Source organism: Leopardus geoffroyi, chromosome D3, assembly GCF_018350155.1.
Source record: "Leopardus geoffroyi isolate Oge1 chromosome D3, O.geoffroyi_Oge1_pat1.0, whole genome shotgun sequence".
Taxonomy (NCBI): domain Eukaryota; kingdom Metazoa; phylum Chordata; class Mammalia; order Carnivora; family Felidae; genus Leopardus; species Leopardus geoffroyi.
The window spans coordinates 49,673,619-49,679,618 of NC_059339.1; the positions used below are offsets into that span (position 1 = coordinate 49,673,619).

The following is a 6,000-nucleotide window of genomic DNA, read 5'->3' on the forward strand; positions in this document are numbered from 1 at the left end:
TTTTTTGTAATAAGGTATTTTGGCATGTTTATATGGTAAAGGAAATTATCTAGTAGAAAGAGTAATTTATGACACAGGAGAGAGAGAGGATGCCTGCAGGAGTGTTGTCCTCAAGTAGTCAAGAGCGGATGGTACTCAGGTCCCAGTGTAAGGACTAAATAGTGTGTGCCAAGTTCATTTCAACAGGAAGAAGGGTGGAGCTACTCACACAAAGGTAAGTGGGTTGGTAGATATGTTGATGGAAGAGTAGGGACATTTTCTTCTCCATTTTACAAAGGGAATAAAAAGCAAAGCCGTCAGCTAGGGTTGAGGAGAAAGGAGAAATTGTTGCAAGTTTGATGGTCCCTGGCCGCTGGTACAGTTTATGAAATGAGTTTTGTTCCCAAGTCAAATGATATAGGGCACATAAAGACTTAGGACTTTCATAAGCCATGAAATTAGCATACTTTCATAAGCAACTGAGACAATGCATTCATTTTTTTCACTTAGGTACTCATCAATCATTTCTTAACAAACTTTTATTGATAATCTGTGATGTGCTCACTGTGATCAACTCTGGAAAAATTACACCCAAATAAGTCTTAGTCACTGTGATTACAGAGGTGATTACAGTCTAGGGGAGGAGGCAGAAATGGGGGAAAAATAATACTACATTTCTCTGTATTTGATTATAAAACATGTCATCTTTACAGTGATCATTCTTCACTAGAATGTAATCTTTTCAGTGATCATTCTTACTAGATGTCTTGGGACATATTGGGAAATATTCTGTCATGTTCTACTAACAATCACAGTTGTAGGATTACATGTTCCCATTTTTGCTTAAGAAAATATGGTTATTATCACCATTACTGGGGCACGTTCAAAGTGCTAAGAGAGCACAGAGTAAGGTATTCAGTCTAGCTAGAGAGTTAGAAAGAGGTTCATTCGAGGTAAGTCTTGAAGGGTGAGTGCAAAGACAGCATAAGCCATACACCAGCAAGAAAATATGTCAAACCCAAGCGGCTGAGAATAACCTGAAAGCAAAGGTAGTCTTTACTCCTCAGGTAAGCAGGAGTCACAGAGTTTTTATTTAGTGTTTCATTTTTAAGCAGGAAAGGAATGACATAGTTGGATTTTGCTTTAGATAGACCAGTTAGGTGGCTGTGTGGAAGGCAATGGAAGGAAGAAGGGCTCAGTACGGTGTTAGATGTAACAGGTAAGAGCCTGATGAGGACCTACAGTAGAACGTGAACACTGCTGGTGGAAGGAATGGATGGATTAAAGGCACATTTCCCAAAGGGTGATACATGGTGTGCTGGCTGATGGTAATACAGAGTAAAGGCGCATAAGGGAGTCTAAGATTTCCCCAAGTTTTCTGCCTTACCCGATTGGGTGAAACAAATTATAGAGGGCAAGTTTCTTTGCTTTCTCTCTCTCTCTCTCTCTCTCTCTCTTTTTGGTTGTGGGGGGGGAGACTATGATGTTTTGATTTTAGCATTATGTTTGATTTGTAGGTGTCTACTGGCCAGTGAAATACAGGACATAAATGAAATATACGACAGTGTTCTGGAGACAAGGATTTGGAAGTTATAGTTGTGTAAGTGCCAGTGAAAGCTTGGGGGATGATGATCTCACCAAGTGTTTATGTCTGCAATGAGAAAAGAAGACTGAAGTCTGACTCTGCGAGGAAATACTAGTAATTAAGAGGCAAGTCAGGATGAGCCTGTGAAGGAAAGACATGACCAACTTATCCAGTGTTCCAAGGTGGCCTGGAGCCAGATTTCCGGGTTAAGCCATGAGTCAGCCAACGGTGGCTTCAGTGAAAACAGCTTCAGGTGTCATAGCCACGTGGAAGAGAATGGAGATTTAACACCAGGGGTGGTGATTGTACATGTATAAAAAAAAACCCTGCACCCTATAACCTCTACCCAAGTCCCTTCTTGGAAACCTAGAAAATAAAACCCAAATATAGTTTTACCTGGGCCTTGAGCTAGGCGTGTACAAGAAGGAAACACATGTACAAGAAGGTACGTCTGTCTCTATTCCTTAGTGGCTCTTTCTAAATTGCTCTGTGATAAGGCCATATGAACAACTTATAGGAAGAAACATTTGGGATATAATTATTCAAACTCATTACATTGCTTTGTTTTCCAAACTGCACATTTTTAAAAACCTCAGAAAGAAGAACAGTGTTTATATGCTACTTTTCCATATAACTGATCTTTTTAATACAGTATCTCATTCAACTTCCCAATAATTCTATGGATTTGATAATATTATTATTATTAAAACGTGGAAGTCAAGCCTCAGGACAGGGTAATAAATTTAGCTTCAGGTTGTCTGGCTAGGAAAAGGCAGAGCCAGGATTTAATTGAATCCGGGTAATCGAACCTCTGTGCTCTTTCCTCTGTATTAACTTGCTTATTCAGCAGATGATGCCTGGACCCAGAGAGATTTCCTTTAATTCCACAAAAAGCAAATTGCTGTTTTAACTGGGCTAATTCCCCTATAATTTGACAAATCAAAGTTGAGAAAGACCGTATTATTTTGTATGTAGATACTGTTCAAAATTTAAACAAGAAGCATTTACTATTTCACATTCCAATGTCTATAACAAATACATAAGGCAAGTATTGAGACAGAAGAGAAAGTAGTATTTTCAGTAGTATAGGAAGTTCCCTCTGAAATACCACTCAGGTGACTCGATACTGCAAGCAATGAATGTAATTAAGCTTTACACAGTTACCGTGCACTAGTGTGACGTAAGAAAAGTACTGAGTGAATGATTTTAAGGGTTTTCTGTCCATTTACAAAGATCCTCAGGCCATGTGGGAGACGATGGAATCTTTAAATCCTGGGGGAAAAAAGTATGAAATCATTAGATCAGGGTCACAGAGAAACACCGACTTGGAGAAAGTTTGAAAACATCTGCAGGTTATACAGACAAGACCAAGTGTTTTGTGCTGTTCATCACCAACAATTCAAAAGATTTTCCAAGAATATTTTGACAAGACTTGAGGTTTTTAATATTTAGGAAGACCCCAGACATAACACATGAGAAAAGTGGTATACTGCTAACGTTTCAAACTGAAGTCTTTGAAATCATCACTGAAGGTCACGTAGACTTCTGAAAGGGATGGTATGATTTAAGAGAGAAAAGTTAGGAGGACAAAATGAAAAGAAGTGATGTACACATCCCATAAAATCAAGACAAAGGACTGGTGTCAAATAGTACATTGTTGGGGAAAGCTCCTCCCTGGTGGCTTTTTCTCGAAGTGGCAGGAATTCAACTCCGGTGACTTTATTTCCATTCATATGAATTCCATCCAGCTGCCCATGCATATACCTTGCAGCATACACTTGCAAATACCTGGCCTAATTCCTGATTTCTGTAAAGCTACCATTTCTTTACACCAACTTGGGCTGGGGTCTTTGGAAATATTTGGAAACATGTATATTTCTTTCATATGTATATGGAACTTTCACCATATATGCAAAGGGAACTCTTTAGAGTCTAGCCTGCTTTCCAGACATGGAAAAGTAATTAGGGTAGTGGTTATTGGTAATGGGGTTGCTATTTTGTCCTTCCTGGATGACATCGAATTTCTATCCCCTAAGGATAAAACAAGGTGACTCTAAACTTTACCGGAATAAATCACTTCTGAAAGTACAAACTTCATTCTTTCATTGTAATCATTGACTAAAATGGTGGCCAAGGGTAAACCAGAGACTGAGAATTTCTGTCACCCACAGAACTGAGACCATGTTACTTGAATAAATGACATGTTAAGCCATGCTTAGCCATTGTATTTCCTGCTGAGAGTTTTGACAAATCATAGACTTCAAAATGCCATCATGGGGGAAAAATGAATTCTTTAGGAAAGAACAGTATTTGTCTTCCTCAAGTATAACTCATCATTAAGAACAAGTGTCTGGAAAAGAAAACAGTTCTTCAATTGACATTGTAACTTTGCCCCTTTTATTAACATTACAACAGAATTTTTCAAGGAAATCTGCATGCCCTTATTAGTTCTCTTGATCACTTGCCAATCTGTAATTAGTGAAGCAGCAACTTGTATAAAAGATTTTTAAAATGAATAATGCAAACGGGAGAAAATCATGCCTCTTAAAAAGTAATCAAAGTCTTTAAAAATTTTTAAGTACATTTTTAAACTATACTATCCAAGAGAGAGAGCGAGAGAGAGCGCACACACGTATATATAAAGTATGTCCTTAGTAAACACGAGTTAAAGAAGATGCAAATACACAGCTTACTATTTAAAGATTCGAATTTTATATAGATTTTGATTATCAAGTGTGTATTACATAGTAGTTATACTTACTATCTAAGAGGGTGTATTTTAGCTGTGTGTTTTTTCAACAAAAACAAAATAAAAACAAAGGATAGTTAATATATTTCAGACTATTCAGTGGAATGCTTTTCTGCTTTATGACATTGAGTCTTAGATTCTTTCTCTATTCTAGCCAAAACTCACCTTGCATCTCTCAGATAAAGGACTTGCCGTCTAATGTCGACTTTGCTTAATGGCGCTAATCTGCTTCATTAACAAGAAGATCAGGTAAAAATTGACATACAGAGTACTTAGCCTTTAGATGAGTTTGTTGGGTTTTTCCCCCCCCCAGATCAATGTCATTTTACATATATTACCTCATTGATCTCTAACATTGTTCAAGAATGGTGTTTTACATTTTGCAGAAAAGCTCCCTCTTATTAAAACAAAACAAAACCTTGAGTCCTTCTGAGATTCAACTTTTAATGTGTACATCTACCATATGTTAGTTCCTCGAGCAAAATTTGAATTGTGCACCTCCTAAATTCCTAAAAGGATTCTTCTGTTTGACTGATGGCAGAGATAGCATGGTCCATTCACTCCCCCTGTTGTTCTAATTTGGCTGTCCCCCAGGTGCCACATGTAAACCTTCAGTTAGGCTTTACCTGGGCTCACGACGACTTTGATCTTCTGGCTGAGTACGCAGAACTTCATTGCTGAATACAAAGTATAGTTGATTGATACAACGGACAGACTTTTCAGTTTATTGTAAAAGCTAATCTTCAGATAGATTTCTCAGTGAAGGTAACAGCCTGCCTTGACAACTTGGTGAGCATAGTATCATCATTTCACACAAAATATATGGCAGGCATTAATTTTCAGTGTCAGATCAATTCATTGACCACAACTATCAAGAGCACAAAGGGACTAGACAATTAATTCCTTTTTGACATGAAATTACTATATAATAGAGCTGCAACCTTCACTCTTTCTCCAACCAATTGTCTGATACTATGCTTTCAGAGGTCATTGAAAGCATGGGGCATAAAACCTTTGACCAAAACTCTTGTCATGTTTCTAGACTTGTTTGCTGATTGATTTCTATCAAATCACTGTTTTCTTTTCAAATGCCCCACCCCCAAATCTTCCAAAAGTGCTATTGCTAAGGTAGAAATATCAGAAAGGCATAAATTTAACATTTTTAACCCCTCCCCTGTAATTTGAACAATTAAAAAAAATTTTAAGAGTGTATATGCACTATTTTTACACAATATATAATATTTTTATTTTTATTTGTTTGTTTTGCTGCTTCCTCTCAGAAGTAGGCCATCTCCTGAGACCTGGAATTTGGTACTCTAAAGTTTACCCCTAGGATGAATTTTAAACGTGATAATTTGGAATATTTTGATGGAAGCTGTATTTTCTGAGATGTCATCAAAGAGTCAGATGAGGCTATCAAATGGCCTTTCCCACACTGCACACCCCTATATATCTAGCTTAATACCTGCCATGTAGTGGACATTCGATGAGTACTTGTTAAGTTAATGAATGAGTTCCTTCTAAAGACATTGTGGTAATGTCTGATTTACATAAATTGATTCCGGCAAGTTGAGCGCAGATTGTATTTGTCAATGTTAGTCATGTTCACTCTGGTTAACAAAGGTGGTTTTTGTATTTCCCTGGGAATGCTGACGATGCAAAGCATTATGGCAGCATTCTAATCTGT

General features: G+C 37.5%; 1 long non-coding RNA gene across 1 annotated transcript; it reads right to left on the reverse strand.

Moving 5' to 3' along the window:
* Positions 1–2,075: 2,075 nt before the first annotated feature.
* Positions 2,076–4,094, reverse strand: LOC123587719. Its single transcript, XR_006707474.1, has 2 exons — positions 2,928–4,094; positions 2,076–2,836 (listed from the first exon to the last, which is right to left on the reverse strand). It is a non-coding gene; the product is annotated as an uncharacterized LOC123587719 (long non-coding RNA).
* Positions 4,095–6,000: the final 1,906 nt, after the last annotated feature.